Source organism: Ranitomeya imitator, chromosome 1, assembly GCF_032444005.1.
Source record: "Ranitomeya imitator isolate aRanImi1 chromosome 1, aRanImi1.pri, whole genome shotgun sequence".
NCBI lineage: Eukaryota > Metazoa > Chordata > Amphibia > Anura > Dendrobatidae > Ranitomeya > Ranitomeya imitator.
The window spans coordinates 38,972,095-38,991,220 of NC_091282.1; the positions used below are offsets into that span (position 1 = coordinate 38,972,095).

The window sequence follows — 19,126 nt, forward strand, 5'->3', positions numbered from 1 at the left end:
TTGTGTTCTTGGCCTATGCTTGGCCTTGCATGGCCGGGTGTTGTGAATTCTGTTGTCGGGCTCCCTCCTGTGGTCATGAATGGTACTTCGGCTGGTTCTATCCATGGAATTCCTCTGGTGGCTGTGGGTGTTTCTGAGTTTCCTTCCACAGGTGACGAGGTTAATTCGTTAGCTGGCTGCTCTATTTAACTCCACTTAGATCTTTGCTCCATGCCACCTGTCAATGTTCCAGTATTGGTCTTGTTCACTCCTGGATCGTTCTTGTGACCTGTCTTCCCAGCAGAAGCCAAGTGCATGCTTGTTTCTCTCTGGTTTGCTATTTTTCAGTCCAGCTTGCTATTTTGTTTGTTGTCTTGCTTGCTGGAAGCTCTGGGACGCAGAGGGAGCGCCTCCGCACCGTGAGTCGGTGCGGAGGGTCTTTTTGCGCCCTCTGCGTGGTCTTTTTGTAGGTTTTTCTGCTGACCGCAAAGCTACCTTTCCTATCCTCGGTCTGTTCAGTAAGTCGGGCCTCACTTTGCTAAATCTATTTCATCTCTGTGTTTGTATTTTCATCTTTACTCACAGTCATTATATGTGGGGGGCAGCCTTTTCCTTTGGGGAATTTCTCTGAGGCAAGATAGGCTTTATTTTTCTATCTTCAGGGCTAGCTAGTTCCTTAGGCTGTGCCGAGTTGCATAGGGAGCGTTAGGAGCAATCCACGACTATTTCTAGTATGTGTGATAGGATTAGGGATTGCGGTCAGCAGAGTTCCCACGTCCCAGAGCTCGTCCTATATTATCAGTAACTATCAGGTCATTCCGTGTGCTCTTAACCACCAGGTCCATTATTGTCCTGACCACCAGGTCATAACAGCCGGGGCTTGTGTTCTTGGTCTGTGCTCGGCCTCCCATGGACGGGGCTTGTGTTCTTGGCCTGTGCGCGGCCTCGCATGGCCAGGCTTGTGTTCTTGGCCTCTGCACGGCCACCGGGGCTTGTGTTCTTGGTCTGTGCGCAGCCTCGCATGGCCGGGCTTGTGTTCTTAGCCTGTGCTCGGCCTCACATGGCCAGGGCTTGTGTTCTTGGCCTCTGCACGGCCTCGCATGGCTGGGGCTTGTGTTCTTGGTCTGTGCTCGGCCTCGCATGGACGGGGCTTGTGTTCTTGGTCTGTGCGCGGCCTCGCATGGCCGGGACTTGTGTTTTTGTTCTGTTCTTGGTCTCATATGGACGGGGCTTGTGTTCTTAGTCTGTGCGCGGCCTCGTATGGCAAGGCTTGTGTTCTTGGCCTCTGCACGGCCACCGGGGCTTGTGTTCTTGGCCTGTGCGCAGCCTCGCATGGCCAGGCTTGTGTTCTAAGCCTGTGCGTGGCCTCACATGGCCGGGGCATGTGTTCTTGGTCTGTGCGTGGCCTCGCATGGCTGGGGCTTGTGTTCTTGGTCTGTGCGCGGCCTAGCATGGCCGGGGCTTGTGTTCTTGGTCTGTGCTCGGCCTTGCATGGCCGGGGCTTGTGTGCTTGGTCTGTGCGCAGCCTCGTATGGCCAGGCTTGTGTTCTTGGCCTCTGCACGGCCTTGCATGGCCGCCGGGGCTTGTGTTCTTGGTCTGTGCGCGGCCTCGCATGGCCGGGCTTGTGTTCTTGGTCTGTGCCCGGCCTCACGTGGCCGCCGGGGCTTGTGTCCTCGGTCTGTGCGCGGCCTCGTATGGCCAGGCTTGTGTTCTTGGTCTCTACACAGCCTCGCATGGCCACCGAGGCTTACGTTCTTGGTCTGTGCTCGGCCTCGCATGGCCGCCGGGGCTTGTTTTACTACGTGCTTCATTCTACTCTCTTAATATCGTGAGAACTTCTTTGATGTCATTTATCCATTTATCAAAAATCGCATGGCCGGGGCTTGTGTTCTTGGTCTGTGCGCGGCCTCACATGGCCGGGGCTTGTGTTCTTGGTCTGTGCACGGCCTCGCATGGTCGGGGCTTGTGTTCTTGGTCTGTGTGCAGCCTTGCATGGCCGGGGCTTGTGTTCTTGGTCTGTGCGCGGCCTTGCATGGCCGGGGCTTGTGTCCTTGGTCTGTGCGCAGCCTCGCATGGATGGGGCTTGTGTCCTTGGTCTGTGCGTGGCCTCACGTGGCCGCCGGGGCTTGTGTTCTTGGTCTGTGCGCAGCCTCACATGGCCGGGGCTTGTATTCTTGGTCTGTGCGCGGCCTCACATGGCCGGGGCTTGGGTTCTTGGGGCTTGTGTTCTTGGTCTGTGCTTGGCCTCGCATGGTCGGGGCTTGTGTTCTTGGTCTGTGCTTGGCCTCGCATGGACGGGGCTTGTGTTCTTGGTCTGTGCTCAGCCTCGCATGGACGGGGCTTGTGTTCTTGGCCTGTGCGCGGCCTCGCATGGACGGGGCTTGTGTTCTTGGTCTGTGCTCGGCCTCGCATGGACGGGGCTTGTGTTCTTGGTCTGTGCTCGGCCTCGCATGTTCGGGGCTTGTGTTCTTGGTCAGTGCGCGGCCTCGCATGGCCGGGGCTTGTGTTTTTGGTCTGTTCTTGGCATCGCATTGACGGGGCTTGTGTTCTTATTCTGTGCGCGGCCTCGTATGGCCAGGCTTGTGTTCTTGGCCTCTGCACGGCCACCGGGGCTTGTGTTCTTGGTCTGTGCGCAGCCTCGCATGGCCGGGCTTGTGTTCTTGGCCTCTGCACGGCCTCGCATGGCCGGGGCTTGTGTTCTTGGTCTGTGTGTGGCCTTGCATGGCTGGGGCTTGTGTTCGGCCTCGCATGGACGGGGCTTGTGTTCTTGGTCTGTGCGCGGCCTCGCATGGCTGGGGCTTGTGTTCTTGGTCTGTGCGCGGCCTAGCATGGCTGGGGCTTGTGTTCTTAGCCTGTGCGTGGCCTCACATGGCCGGGGCTTGTGTTCTTGGTCTGTGCGTGGCCTCGCATGGCTGGGGCTTGTGTTCTTGGTCTGTGCGCGGCCTAGCATGGCCGGGGCTTGTGTTCTTGGTCTGTGCTCGGCCTTGCATGGCCGGGGCTTGTGTGCTTGGTCTGTGCGCAGCCTCGTATGGCCAGGCTTGTGTTCTTGGCCTCTGCACGGCCTTGCATGGCCGCCAGGGCTTGTGTTCTTGGTCTGTGCGTGGCCTCGCATGGCTGGGGCTTGTGTTCTTGGTCTGTGCGCGGCCTAGCATGGCCGGGGCTTGTGTTCTTGGTCTGTGCTCGGCCTTGCATGGCCGGGGCTTGTGTGCTTGGTCTGTGCGCAGCCTCGTATGGCCAGGCTTGTGTTCTTGGCCTCTGCACGGCCTTGCATGGCCGCCAGGGCTTGTGTTCTTGGTCTGTGTGTGGCCTCGCATGGCTGGGGCTTGTGTTCTTGGTCTGTGCGCGGCCTAGCATGGCCGGGGCTTGTGTTCTTGGTCTGTGCTCGGCCTTGCATGGCCGGGGCTTGTGTGCTTGGTCTGTGCTCGGCCTTGCATGGCCGGGGCTTGTGTGCTTGGTCTGTGCGCAGCCTCGTATGGCCAGGCTTGTGTTCTTGGCCTCTGCACGGCCTTGCATGGCCGCCAGGGCTTGTGTTCTTGGTCTGTGCGCGGCCTAGCATGGCCGGGCTTGTGTTCTTGGTCTGTGCCCGGCCTCACGTGGCCGCTGGGGCTTGTGTCCTCGGTCTGTGCGCGGCCTCGAATGGCCAGGCTTGTGTTCTTGGTCTCTACACAGCCTCGCATGGCCACCGAGGCTTACGTTCTTGGTCTGTGCTCGGCCTCGCATGGCCGCCGGGGCTTGTTTTACTACGTGCTTCATACTACTCTCTTAATATCGTGAGAACTTCTTTGATGTCATTTATCCATTTATCAAAAATCACTTTTTTATTTTTTGCAAAGGTCTCCTAAACTGTCCTAGTCTGGGACCTGTGTTATAAGTCTGAGAGAGTCAGAGACCTGTAAGTATGAGCCTCTCCAACATCATTAGTAAAAAAACAATTAAATATCATGCAATTTTCACACTGGTCACTGGAGTTTTTTAAGGAGGATTACAATTTTAGCTAACACCTCTATATAAAGCTATATATACTATATACACAGGATCCACCATTCACTATAGGTGATGTCACAGCTCACATCTTCCTCCTGTACAATGACTGATAACACCTCTATATACACAGGATCCACCATACACAATAGGTGATGTCACAGCTCACCTCCTCCTCCTGTACAATGCCTGATAACTATATACAGTGGATAACACAGGATCCACCATTCACAATAGGTGAAGTCACAGCTCACCTCCTCCTCCTGTGCAATGCCTGATAACACCTCTATATAATAATAATAATAATCTTTATTTATATAGCGCCAACATATTCCACAGCGCTTTACAGTTTACAGAAGATAACACAGGATCCACCATTCACAATAGGTGATTTCACAGCTCACCTCCTCCTCCTGTACAATGATTGATAACACCTCTATATACAGGAGATAACACAGGATCCACCATTCACAATAGGTGATGTCACAGCTCACCTCCTCCTGTACAATGACTGATAACACCTCTATATACAGTAGATAATACAGGATCCACCATTCACAATAGGTGATCTCACAGCTCACCTCCTCCTCTTGTACAATGACTGATAACACCTCTATATACAGTAGATAACACAGGATCCACCATTCACAATAGTTGACGTTACAGTTCCCCTCCTCCTCCTGTACAATGACTGATAACACCTCTATATACAGTAGATAATACAGGATCCATCATTCACAATAGGTGATGTCACAGCTCACCTCCTCCTCCTCCTGTACAATGACTGATAACACCTCTATATACAGTAGATAACACAGGATCCACCATTCACAATAGGTGATGTCACAGCTCACCTCCTCCTCCTGTACAATGACTGATAACACCTCTATATACAGGAGATTGCACACGCTCATTAGATGCTTTAATACAATAGATAGGGCCAGTCTGCTCATTTGTGCCAATGTACTTGTGCATTTACTAAAATGGGAAATTAGAGTCTAAAAGAATCACCAGTGACCGGTGTGAAAGAAAAACCTGATTTAAACAATGTAATTTTCTAGTGATAAATTCCCTTTAAGAAATTAAAGTGATTGCAGGAAATACTGTAAGATAACCCCCCACTACTATTACTCGCCCTGTATATCCCCCAGCGCTCCTGCTTCGGGGGTCCCCGCCGGTCTTTTTGTGCTATTTGCAATGCCGTTTCACCATGGGACCAAAATTACTGTAATGTTAGCACAAAAGGAGCGAGACCGCTGCGATCGATGATTGACTGCAGCAGCCATCTGAGTGCACCACATATTATTGTACCATCGAAGTAAGCTGGAAATGTACCACATACGGTTTTGCTGCAGTTTTTTACGTCATTTTCTTCTGGCGCCACATACCAACTAATGACTGTCATAGAGGGGACTTCCCTGCTCCGGACCCCCATTGTGAGCTACAACAAAGGAGCCCTATGTAAGAGTGGCCTCCGTTATGGTGGACCTGGCCGGTCAATATTATTGATTAATGATATTTCTTCCTCCATTCCTTCCTGTCCGCACACGCGGCGGGCTCTTCCCGATGACCTGAGCACCCGGCACTGCGCAGTGGACAGTGTGTAATCTCGCCATATGTCACAGGCGTCTAATAGGTGTTTGCTCGGTCACTGATGGCCTCTAATGCTCCCTCCATGTCTGAGCGAGGACAGATTAATGGTCTGATGAGCTAAGCGTGTACCAGAGCATCTAAGCTGGGACCCACCGGGCTCCGGTCACATCACATGGGGGTCATACAGAACAGTACGTTGCTCTGTTCCAGCACAGATCTGTTTTATTCCATCTTATAATGAATCCTAATCATTTTGAAATTTGATTTTGCCCAATTCGGTGCGAATCAAAAGTTCTCCCAAGTGTCCAGTTATCCTGATAAACATGTATGCCACTATTCTCCTTTTCTCACACACTAATCTTCCTCTATGTTGTCCTGTCACACACTGCACAGTTTATTCAGAGATTCTTTCCGCATTTCTATTATTAAGCTGTGAGGTTCGACGTCCTTTTACTATCCAGATTCACCATAAAACTGCTGCTGCATTCCCTGCCTCTGCTTTTATACGGGCTATGATTCTCCCTCTTCCATGTACTTTAAAAGGTACCATTTTCTAAGTTTATTCAGTCTTTCTTTCCCCATTTCTATTATTAAGCTGTGAGGTACAATGTCCTTTTACTATCCAGATTCACCATAAAACTGCTGCTGCATTCCCTGCCTCTGCTTTTATACGGGCTATGATTCTCCCTCCCTCCATTTACTTTATAAGGTACCATTTTCTCAGTTTATTCAGTGTTTCTTTCCCCATTTCTATTATTAAGCTGTGAGGTTCGACGTCCTTTTACTATCCAGATTCACCATAAAACTGCTGCTGCATTCCCTGCCTCTGCTTTTATACGGGCTATGATTCTCCCTCCCTCCATTTACTTTATAAGGTACCATTTTCTCAGTTTATTCAGTGTTTCTTTCCCCATTTCTATTATTAAGCTGTGAGGTTCGACGTCCTTTCACTGTCCAGATTCACCATAAAACTGCTGCTGCATTCCCTGCCTCTGCTTTTATACAGGCTATGATTCTCCCTCCCTTACTTTATAAGGTACAATTTTCTCAGCAGCAAATATTTAGAAATGTGCCGTAATAGGGTACACGGACAACTCAATCCGTCCATTACCTGTATTAGCAAAGCAATTATGTTTTCCTGATTGTGGGTTTATGATTGGTGGATCCTGTGTGATCTAAACATAGGCGTTACCTGTCATTGTAATCTTGTATGTAATGATAATGAAACAGCTGAAAAGTGATCCCTACAGAACAGGACGTGTCAGTCTATTATGAGGCCATTAAGAGACACACACAAATGGTGCTGCTGCTGCTTTCTAGTAAGTGTTTTGTCTCACCACAGTGCTGGATTCAAAGCTACACTGCTCAGTACCTCTGAATAATGTCCTCCATGTTGCTGCTGCTGCTTCTGAGCACTTACTACATAGAAGCAGGAGTGCAGAAATCCCTTATGCCTGTGTGCTGGGTATGGGAGACATCCTAGCGGCAAGTCTGCACCCACTAGCCCAGAGACAACAGAACATTTTTAGATAGGGCCGACAGAGGGTAAAACTGTTGAAAAATACAGGATACAAGACGTATAATGAAATAGCCCAAGGGGGTCAAACGGTAACATGGGAGTAAAGTATGTATAAAGCCTACAGAAGAACTCCCGTTCACAAAAATATATGGCCAGAAATAGTATTATTCCCACTTTTAAAGTCACTTTTCTGTTGTTGTTTTTCTTTTTCCTGTTTTTGTTGTTTGCACCAAATTGTGCACGTGGCTCATAATTATTGTGAAAAATAAAGCATGCTTTTATTTTTTTATTTCTTTTACTTTTTCAGCTCAAAAAGTCATTTTCCCCTGAAGTATCACTAAAATAAAAAAAAATTGAAGTACATTAACACAAAAAATTACCAATTTTGATGAATCAACTGAAAATATCTGGAAACTACCTGACCCTGCTCACAATGACAAACCTAAAAAACACAGGAAAATGCATCTGAAATGAACTTAAACAGAAGGATAAATGAAAAACAGGGGAAAACACCGAAAAGTAGGCGAAAAGCAGACGTGCAATAAGGAATTGGCCCTTGGTGTTTTCACTAAACATCTCCAGGAGCAGAATATGTCTTTGTTCGGGTTGTGTAATATTTAATTGAATTACTTGCTCTGTGTTGACTTGTCGCGGTCATTGTGTCCAGTGCACAGAACATTGTTTCCCCTGGGAAAGTTTTCGATTTTCGGTTTCTTGTGGACCCTTCACCAGAGTCCATATGAACAATACTCAACTTTGTCTGAGAAAATGGTCAATTCCGTCCATTCAAAGTCTCCTAGTTGTGTCTTGACTATGATCAGCCCAAGTAAAATCGCTCCAATGTTGTTCCTGAAAAGTAGGACGAGTGTCATGTGAGCAAAATGCGATTTCTCACCTAACATCTGTATGATAGTTTTCTAAGTAATAAAAGAATCTTATATACAGACATAGAAATATGTCAGTGAGATATATCATCAGTGTAGCTTTAAGGTACCTTCACACATAACGATATCGTTAACGATATCGTTTCTTTTTGTGACGTAGCAACGATATCGTTAATGAAATCGTTCTGTGTGACAGCGACCAACGATCAGGCCCCTGCTGGGAGATCGTTGGTCGCTGAACAAAGTCCAGAACTTTATTTCGTCGCTGGATCTCCCGCGGACATCGCTGGATCGGCGTGTGTGACACTGATCCAGCTATGTCTTCACTGGTAACCAGGGTAAACATCGGGTTACTAAGCGCAGGGCCGCACTTAGTAACCCGATGTTTACCCTGGTTACCATCCTAAAAGTAAAAAAAACAAACACTACATACTTACCTAACGCTGTCTGTCCCCGGCGCTGTGCTCTGCACTCCTCCTGTACTGGCTGTGAGCGTCGGTCAGCCGGAAAGCAGAGCGGTGACGTCACCCCTCTGCTTCCGGCTCACAGCCAGTACAGGAGGAGTGCAGAGCACAGCACCGGAGGACAGACAGCGTTAGGTAAGTATGTAGTGTTTGTTTTTTTTACTTTTAGGATGGTAACCAGGGTAAACATCGGGTTTCTAAGTGCGGCCCTGCGCTTAGTTACCCGATGTTTACCCTGGTTACCGGCATCGTTGGTCGCTGGAGAGCGGTCTGTGTGACAGCTCTCCAGCGACCAAACAGCGATCCGGATCGTTGTCGGTATCGCTGCAGCGTCGCTTAATGTGAAGGGGCCTTTAGTCACACTAAACGACTTACCAACGATCACGACCAGCGATACGACCTGGCCGTGACCGTTGGTAAGTCGTTGTGTGGTCGCTGGGGAGCTGTCACACAGACAGCTCTCTCCAGCGACCAACAATCAGGGGAACGACTTCGGCATCATTGAAACTGTCTTCAACGATGCCGAAGTCCCCCTGCAGCACCCGTGTAAATATCGGGTTACTAAGTGCCGGGCCGCGCTTAGTAACCCGATATTTACCCTGTTTACCATTGTAAAAGTAAAAAAAAAAAACCACTACATACTCACATTCTGATGTCTGTCACGTCCCACGGCGTCCACAGGGTTAAAACTGCTTTCGGCAGGAGCGTTGCTAATGCACGTGCTCCGGCCGAGAGCTTCCCTGCATTGACTGACAGCGCCGGCAGTAACAGCGGTGACGTCACCGCTGTGCTCTGCTTTACGGCCGGCGCTGACAGTCAGTCCTTTACCTCACTTGCCAGCACACCAGAGCAAGTGGAAAGAGCCAAGGCTAAGGGTACCGTCACACAGTGCAATTTTGATCGCTACGACGGCACGATTCGTGACGTTCGAGCGATATAGTTACGATATCGCAGTGTCTGACACGCTCCTGCGATCAGGGACCCCGCTGAGAATCGTATGTCGTAGCAGATCGTTTGAAACTTTCTTTCGTCGTCTAGTGTCCCGCTGTGGCGGCATGATCGCATGGTGTAACATATATCGTATACGATGTGCGCATAGTAACCAACGGCTTCTACATCGCACATACGTCATGAAATTATCGCTCCAGCGTCGTAGATTGCAAAGTGTGACAGCAGTCTACGACGCTGGAGCGATATTGTTACGACGCTGGAGCGTCACGGATCGTACCGTCGTAGCGATGAAAATTGCACTGTGTGACGGTACCCTAAGTCCCAGAATTGGCATATCTAAAGGATGCGCCGTTTCTGGGGCATTTGAGGGCTGATGTTATTAGTCTGGGAGGGGGCCAATAGCCATGTCCCCTACCCAGCATATTAATATCAGTCCGCAGCTGTCTGTTGAGCCTTTGCTGGTTATTAAAATTAGGAGGGTACCCCTTTTTTTATAACAAATAAAGGTGACGCAAACAGCTGTGAGCTATTATTTATAAGCTGGGAAGATCTATGCATAGTGGCCCCTTCCGAGAATAATAACATGATCCCCCAGCTGTCTGCTTTCCCTCAGCTGTTGAGAAAAATTACACATTATTTTCTTATTTTTTTTTAATTAGTTGAATACGTGTCACCGTAAGCTACACCCGCAAAGCACTGATGTTAAATCTCAATGACGTCTTTCTATCTATCTATCTATCTATTCTATGTCTATATCCATTCTATCCTGATGGGTCACGATGTGAATTTACCGTACTTGGGTTTCCTATGAGATGGGTGCGTAAAAATTGTCCAGTATATGTGGCCACTAGACTTTATAGTTATTTTCTGATACAGCGCAACAAATCTGCATGAATTGATAATAATTCTCTCTTCCCACAGTCGCCACTAGGGGGAGCTTTTTGTATATCGATTACACAATGACCTCGATAAGAAAATTTGCCGCCAGCTCCCTCTTTTTAGCCAATTATTTGCTTCCTAGTGGCTTTTTTTTTTTTAAACTTTATTCATAGCAACAGAAGAGAACATAACAGGGGGAATGGACATATAAGACTTCGGGCATCCATTGAATCCATCAGTAGGTTCCACCCTCCTAAGCCGTCTATATGGGCATGCAGGTCATAGGGAGCTGAATAAAATGATACCTTGATACCTGCGATCCAATGTCTTATTCCAGAGAAATCCACGTTTTTTAAAATATGTAAATGAGCTGTTAAGATCTACGGGCGGGACATAGATCTCCTGGAGACTCCGCCTCCAGAGCTTTACCAGTGTGAGACGTGTCGATCTGGAGAGCAGATTGTTGTAAAAGCGATAAGGTGCAAAATTTTTGACACCAGAATTCTAGAGTAAGATTTTCCTCTTCATGGGATTAGCAGGACCCCGACCGATTAGACTTAAAGGGGTCTGGCAGGAATCGTCTCATTCATGGCAGTGTTTGTAGCTGAAAAACAAATCATCAAAGTCGCAGCTACTTAAAAATCTTGGAACTTTTGTCATTGTTTACACCAGTTTCTTCCAGCTCCACCAAAATGAGTTGGGAGTTTTACAGGGAATCTGTCTCTTGGTTTTTCCCACCTAATCTGAGCACAGAGACCCTGATTCCAGCGATGTGTCACTTACTTGGCTGCTTGCTGTAGTTTTATAAAATCAGTGTTTTATCAGCAGATTATCACTAGAGTACTAGTAAACCTGCTGCCAGGTAGTCCTCCATATTCATGAGCTCTTTCTAACCAGACACCACCACTGATTGGCTGGTTTCTGCCTATGCACAGTGTACACAGAAAGCTGCCAATCAGTGGTGTGGGCTGGGTTATACATAGCTCAGCATTCAGGGAACTGCTAGATCTGCAGCAGAGAAGACTGTGATTGCATCAAAATGACAACAAGCAGCCTCAGTAAGTAACACATCACTGGAATCAGGGTCTATGTCCCTACATCACGTTGCTCTCACCTGCTGACAGATTCCCTTTAAGCTGACCATACACATTAGATGGCTGTCGGCCAAACAATACATCTGGGGCTCATACAGCCGACTCCCATACACCGCAGTGATTGGCCGAGCGAGCTCCTGTGTGCTGTATGAGATAGCGCAGGTGCAGCCCCCATTACTCTGATGTGTATGGGGGTCTCTGGATATCCTGCAGAGACCCTGCTACAACCCTGACCAGCAGGCAGACCGCTTCTTCTATCGCCACCCTGCAGGGATCAGAGGATCATTGTGGGGCTCACGACCCTCATGTGCGACCACCATGTACGACCCTCATGTACGACCACATTGTATGACCACCATGTACGACCACCATGTTTCGACCACATTGTATGACCACCATGTACGACCACCATGTTTCGACCACATTGTATGACCACCATGTACGACCACCGTGTACGACCCTCATGTGCGACCACCGTGTACGACCCTCATGTGCGACCACCATGTACGACCCTCATGTGCGACCCTCATGTACGACCCATGTGCGACCACCATGTACGACCCTCATTTGCGACCACCATGTACGACCCTCATGTGCGACCACCATGTACGACTCATGTGCGACCATCATGTGTCGACCATCGTGTGCGACCATCATGTACGACACTTATGTGCGACCACCATCGTGTGCAACCACCATGTACGACCCTCATGTGCGACCACCATGTACAACCCATGTGCGACCACCATGTACGACCCTCATGTGTGACCACCATGTACGACCCTCATGTGCGACCACCGTGTACGACCCTCATGTGTGACCACCATGTACGACCCTCATGTGCGACCACCATGTACGACCCTCATGTGCGACCACCGTGTACGACCCTCATGTGCGACCACCATGTACGACCCTCATGTGCGACCACCATGTACGACCCTCATGTGCGACCACCATGTACGACCCTCATGTGCAACCATCATGTGTCGACCATCGTGTGCGACCACCATGTATAACACTTATGTGCGACCACCATATACGACCCTCATGTGCGACCATATTGTGCGACCCTCATGTACGACCACCATGTGCGACCACCATGTGTCGACCACCATGTGCGACCATTGTGTGGAACCATCATGTGCGACCACCGTGTTTGACCATCGTGTGCGACCACCATGTGCGAGTGCGACCATTGTGTGTGACCACAGCGATCAGCTTGTTGGCTGGTTTCTGCCTATGCACAGTGTACACAGAAAGCTGCCAATCAGTGGTGTGGGCGGGGTTATACATAGCTCAGCATTCAGAGAACTGCTAGATTTGCAGCAGAGAAGACTGTGATAGCATCAAAATGACAACAAGCAGCCTCCGTAAGTAACATCACTGGAATCAGGGTCTGTGTCCCTACATCACGCTGCTCTCACCTGCTGACAGATTCCCTTTAGCGGGGTTCACATCGTTATACACAGGAGTTGGGCTGACTGATCCCCAGGACTTGGGTCCATGGGCGGCTGGACAGGAGGCTCGCGACCTCTAACCTTCGGGGATCTCCGCTACCCAAAAACGTCCGATAAACCGAAATCCTGTGAAAGGGAAATAGATCCGTTTTTGGTGCAGATTTTTCCCCACTCATTAATAAAGGGTTAAACCTGCAAGTCACAAACCCGCACCGTGTGCACAGACCTCAGGATCCTCAGGCGCTTTGCCGGAGTCAGGAAATCTTTCAGTTTCTGTAATAATCTGCACAGAAAAAAAAAACTCGTCATCTCTGCAGTGTGTGCACAGGCCCGTACTGCCGGTGACTGATCCCGGTCCGGCCGCGGCTTCTCCACAGTTCATCATCTCCGAAGGAAAACCCCGTGTGCTGTCCGGAGCCGGCAGTGTCAGCAGTGCAGGGGTTAACAGCAGCAGCAGCAGGAGGCGGGGCGGAGCTGCTGTACGGGGGATGCTCGGGCTGCGGCTCTGTCTGCACAACCGGAGAGTCCGGGAGCGGCAGGATGCGGGGAGCGGGCGCCGCGCCATAGAGGAGCAGCATGGCCGGACAGCCGGGAGGAGGAGGAGCGGGCGGCGGCTGCACTAACCAGGTGTGTGATGACCCGGCCAGAGGAACACGGAGGTAGCGGAGCCGAGATTGTCAGATAGCAGAGCCGAGATTGTCAGATAGCAGAGCCGAGATTGTCAGATAGCAGAGCCGAGCAGGTCAGAGGTAGCGGAGTCGAGATTGTCAGATAGCAGAGCCGAGCAGGTCAGAGGTAGCAGAGCAGGTCATAAGTAGCAGAGCCGAGCAGGTCAGAGGTAGCAGAGCCGAGCTTGTCAGATAGCAGAGCCGAGCAGGTGAGAGGTAGCGGAGTCGAGATTGTCAGATAGCAGAGCTGAGATTGTCAGATAGCAGAGCCGAGCAGGTGAGAGGTAGCAGAGCAGATCATAAGTAGCAGAGCCGAGCTTGTCAGATAGCAGAGCCGAGCAGGTCAGAGGTAGCGGAGTCGAGATTGTCAGATAGCAGAGCCGAGCTTGTCAGATAGCAGAGCCGAGCTTGTCAGATAGCAGAGCCGAGCAGGTCAGAGGTAGCGGAGTCGAGATTGTCAGATAGCAGAGCCGAGCTTGTCAGATAGCAGAGCCGAGCTTGTCAGAGGTAGCGGAGCCGAGCAGGTGAGAGGTAGCAGAGCAGGTCATAAGTAGCAGAGCCGAGCAGGTCAGAGGTAGCAGAGCCGAGCTTGTCAGATAGCAGAGCCGAGCAGGTCAGAGGTAGCGGAGTCGAGATTGTCAGATAGCAGAGCCGAGATTGTCAGATAGCAGAGCCGAGCAGGTCAGAGGTAGCGGAGCCGAGCAGGTGAGAGGTAGCAGAGCAGGTCATAAGTAGCAGAGCCGAGCAGGTCAGAGGTAGCAGAGCCGAGCTTGTCAGATAGCAGAGCCGAGCAGGTCAGAGGTAGCGGAGTCGAGATTGTCAGATAGCAGAGCCGAGCAGGTCAGAGGTAGCGGAGCCGAGCAGCTGAGAGGTAGCAGAGCAGGTCATAAGTAGCAGAGCCGAGCAGGTCAGAGGTAGCAGAGCCGAGCTTGTCAGATAGCAGAGCCGAGCAGGTCAGAGGTAGCGGAGTCGAGATTGTCAGATAGCAGAGCCGAGATTGTCAGATAGCAGAGCCGAGCAGGTCAGAGGTAGCGGAGCCGAGCAGGTCAGAGGTAGCAGAGCAGGTCATAAGTAGCAGAGCCGAGCAGGTCAGAGGTAGCAGAGCCGAGCTTGTCAGATAGCAGAGCCGAGCAGGTCAGAGGTAGCGGAGTCGAGATTGTCAGATAGCAGAGCCGAGCAGGTCAGAGGTAGCAGAGCCGAGCAGGTCAGAGGTAGCAGAGCCGAGCTTGTCAGATAGCAGAGCCGAGCAGGTCAGAGGTAGCAGAGCCGACCAGGTCATAGGTAGCAGAGCCGAGCAGGTGAGAGGTAGCAGAGCAGGTCATAAGTAGCAGAGCCGAGCAGGGCAGAGGTAGCAGAGCCAAGCAGGTCAGAGGTAGCAGAGCCGAGCTTGTCAGATAGCAGAGCCGAGCAGGTCAGAGGTAGCGGAGTCGAGCTTGTCAGATAGCAGAGCCGAGCAGGTCATAAGTAGCAGACCCGGTCATAAGTAGCAGAGCCGAGCAGGTGAGAGGTAGCAGAGCCGAGCAGGTGATGGGTAGCGGAGCAGGTCATAGGTAGCAGAGCCGAGCAGGTCATAGGTAGCAGAGGTCGAGCAGGTGAGAGGTCGCAGAGCAGGTCATAGGTAGCAGAGCCGAGCAGGTGAGAGGTAGCAGAGCCGAGCTTGTCATAGGTAGTCGAGCTGATCTTGTCAGATAGCAGAGCTGAGAAGGTCATAGGTAGCAGAGCCGAGCAGGTGATGGGTAGCAGAGCCGAGCTTGTCATAAGTAGTCGAGCTGATCTTGTCAGATAGCAGAGCCGAGCAAGTCAGAGGTAGCAGAGCCGAGTAGGTCATAGGTAGCAGGGCCAAGCAGGTGAGAGGTAGCAGAGCCAAGCTTGTCATAGGTAGTCGAGCTGATCTTGTCAGATAGCAGAGCCGAGCAGGTGATGGGTAGAAGAGCAGATCATAGGTAGCAGAGCTTAGCAGGTCAGAGGTAGCAGAGCCAGGTGTAGTAGATCCAATCTTGTTAGGTGTAACAGAGCTGTGAGATACAGCAGAGCTTGCTGGTGCAGCAGAGTGGAGTTTGTAATTTCTCCTGTTCCGCATTGCTGTCACTATATGTTGCTTATGAATTTACATTTAGACTGCAGATTAAGCGACTGCAAACTCCTCTCTGCCCGTCCGTGTTATGTAATGTGTGTGTGTGTGGGGCTTATACTGGGAGCAATAGACCCAGAGATCAGTACAGATATATATATATATATATATATATATATATATATATATGAACACAGCAGCACATGTACATGAATCTAGGCCATGTGAAAACACAGACAAATATTCAATATGAATTATACTTCTCAAAAATATTTTTTCACAAAATTTTTTTTCATAAAACTTAGTTATAGATGAAATGAAGATTCTTAGCACATAAATTGGCCAATTCCTGTGTGCCCGTCAACCACGGCAAGGTGATCTCCCTCTGATGGGTCCTACTCTACCATACATGCCACTCTTGGGCCACCAGCCTACAACTCTGGACAAAACATGTCACTCTGGGCTAAACCTACAATTTATGGGCAGGTAGAGTTTATTACCACCACTGCATGGTCAATGGGAGGAGTGCACGATCAGCCTGGATGCAGCCACATCCATACACTAAATAGAGAGAGAAAAAATATATATATTAGATGGTGGCCCGACTCTTAACGTATCGGGTATTCTAGAATATGTAGGTAGCATATAGCACAGGCTACGTACTATATTGCACAGTGACGTAGTATATAACACAACCAACGTTGTATATAACAGCAACGTAGTATGTAACACAGCGTACGTAGTATATAGCAGAGCCACGTAGTATATAACACAGCCACGTCGTATATCGTAGTATATTGCACTGCCGCGTACTATATAACGGAGCCACGTAGTATATTGCACAGTCGACGTAGTATATAACAGAACCGACACAGCCACATAGTGTATTGCACAGCTACGTAGTATATAGCACAGAGCACGTAGTATATTGCACAGCCACGTAGTATATTGGACAGTCACGTTGCATATAGCACAGAGATGTAGTATGTAACACAGCCCACATAGTATATAGCAATGTGGGTACTATATGCGTGGTTAAAAAAGACTTAAAATAAACATACTCGCCTTCCGAGGGCCCCTCGAAGATCGGGCGCCTGTGTCCGGTGCACGCGGCAGCTTCCGGTCCCAGGGTTGGTATGAGCGCAGGACCTGTGATGATGTCGCGGTCACATGACTGTGACGTCATGGCAGGTCCTTCTCGCATAGCATCCTTGCCACCGGAACCTGCCGCTTGCACTGCCGAGGACAGCTTGTCGTCGTCTGAGGATGAGAATAACTTTTTTTTTTTAAATTATTTGTAACATTAGGTTGTTTTACTATTGATGCTGCATACGTAGCATCAATAGTAAAAAAAAGTTGGTCACACAGGGTTAATAGCAGCATTAACGGAGTGCGTTACACCGCGGTCCGTTAACGCTGGCATTAACCCTTTGTGAGCGCTCAGCGCTGACTGAAGGCAGTAAAGCAGCGGCCATTTCGCTGCCAGACTTTGGCCGTCGCTGATTGGTCGTGGGCGTTTTGCCGCGACCAATCAGCGACTTGGATTTCCATGACAGACAGAGGCCGCGACCAATGAATATCCGTGACAGACAGACAGACGGAAGTGACCCTTAGACAATTATATAGCAGACTAGATGGTGGCCCGATTCTAACGCAGCGGGTATTCTAGAATATGCATGTCCAAGTGGTATATTGCCCAGCTACGTAGTATATTGCCCAGCTACGTAGTATATTGCCCAGCTACGTAGTATATTGCCCAGCGATGTAGTATATTGCCCAGCCACGTAGTATATTGCACAGCCCACGTAGTATATTGCACAGCCCACGTAGTATATTGCCCAGTCACGTAGTATATTACCCAGCCACGTAGTATATTGCCCAGTCACGTAGTATATTGCCCAGTCACGTAGTACATTGCCGAGCCACGTAGTATATTGCCCAGCCACGTAGTATATTGCCCAGCCACGTAGTATATTGCCCAGCCACGTAGTATATTGCCCAGTCACGTAGTATATTACCCAGCCACGTAGTATATTGCCCAGTCACGTAGTATATTGCCCAGTCACGTAGTACATTGCCGAGCCACGTAGTATATTGCCCAGTCACGTAGTATATTGCCCAGCCACGTAGTATATTGCCCAGCCACGTAGTATATTGCCCAGTCACGTAGTATATTGCCCAGTCACGTAGTATATTGCCCAGCCACGTAGTATATTGCCCAGCCACGTAGTATATTGCCCAGCCACGTAGTATATTGCCCAGCCACGTAGTATATTGCCCAGCCACGTAGTATATTGCCCAGCCACGTAGTATATTGCCCAGTCACGTAGTATATTGCCCAGTCACGTAGTATATTGCCCAGTCACGTAGTATATTGCCCAGCCACGTAGTATATTGCCCAGCCACGTAGTATATTGCCCAGTCACGTAGTATATTGCCCAGCCACGTAGTATATTGCCCAGCCACGTAGTATTTTGCCCAGCCACGTAGTATTTTGCCCAGCCACGTAGTATTTTGCCCAGCCACGTAGTATATTGCCCAGCCACGTAGTATATTGCCCAGCCACGTAGTATATTGCCCAGCCACGTATGTCACAGGTTAAAAAATAAACATATATTCACCTTCGAATCCGAGGGCCCCTTGTAGTTGTAACATACTCACCTTCGGATCTGGCGCAGGCGATGAGCGCGCGGCTGCCGCCATCTTCCGTTCCCAGGATGCATTGCGAAATTACCCAGATGACTTAGCAGTCTTGCGAGGCCGCTAAGTCTTCTGGGTAATTTTGCAATGCATCGCCGGGAACGGAAGGTGGCTGCCAGCTCTGCGGACAACAGAGGATGAGAATAGCACACACACACCCATAGATCGGTACAGAGGTATAAGCCGACCCCCCTAATTTTGCAACAAAAAACTGGGAAAACTTAATGACTCGAGTATAAGCCTAGGGTGGGAAATGCAGCAGCTACCGGTGAATGTCAAAAATACAAATAGATACCAATAAAAGTAAAATTAATTGAGACATCAGTAGGTCAAGTATTTTTGAATATCCATATTGAATCAGGAGCCCCATATAATGCTGCACAAAGGTTAATAATGGCCCCATAAGATGCTCCATAGAGACATTTGCCCCATATGCTGTTGCTGTGATAGAAAAAAAAATGACATACCTCTTGTCACTCAGGCCTCCGGCTTTTGCTATATTCACCTGCTCCCCGTTCCACCGTCGGCGTTGCTGTGTCTTCCCCGTCCTCCGCACTGACTGTTCAGGCATAGGGCACGCACTAATCGCGTAATCACGCCCTCTGACCTGAGCGTCACTGCAGGGGATGCGGAAGACGGAGCGGCAGGTGAATATGCCTCCGTTATACTCACCTGCTCCTGGCGCAGTCCCTGGTTCCCCGGGCGCTGGCAGCTTCTTCCTGTGTTCAGCGGTCACATGGTACCGCTCATTACAGTAATGAATATGCGGCTCCACCCCTATGGGAGTGGAGTCAGGTCCATATTCATTACTGTAATGAGCGGTACCATGTGACCGCTCACTACAGGAAGAAGCTGCCGGCGCCGGAGAAGCATGGACTGCAGGGA

At 49.8% G+C, this 19,126-nt stretch overlaps 1 protein-coding gene and 1 long non-coding RNA gene across 4 annotated transcripts in view; one reads left to right on the forward strand and one right to left on the reverse strand.

Moving 5' to 3' along the window:
* PDZD2 (PDZ domain containing 2) overlaps positions 1–19,126 on the forward strand; it is a 235,428-nt gene that overhangs the window by 101,242 nt on the left and 115,060 nt on the right. The gene's annotated exons all lie outside the window — the stretch shown is intronic.
* On the reverse strand, positions 7,352–13,371 carry LOC138660689 (uncharacterized). Its single transcript, XR_011317925.1, has 3 exons — positions 12,770–13,371; positions 10,557–10,855; positions 7,352–7,922 (listed from the first exon to the last, which is right to left on the reverse strand). It is a non-coding gene; the product is annotated as an uncharacterized lncRNA (long non-coding RNA).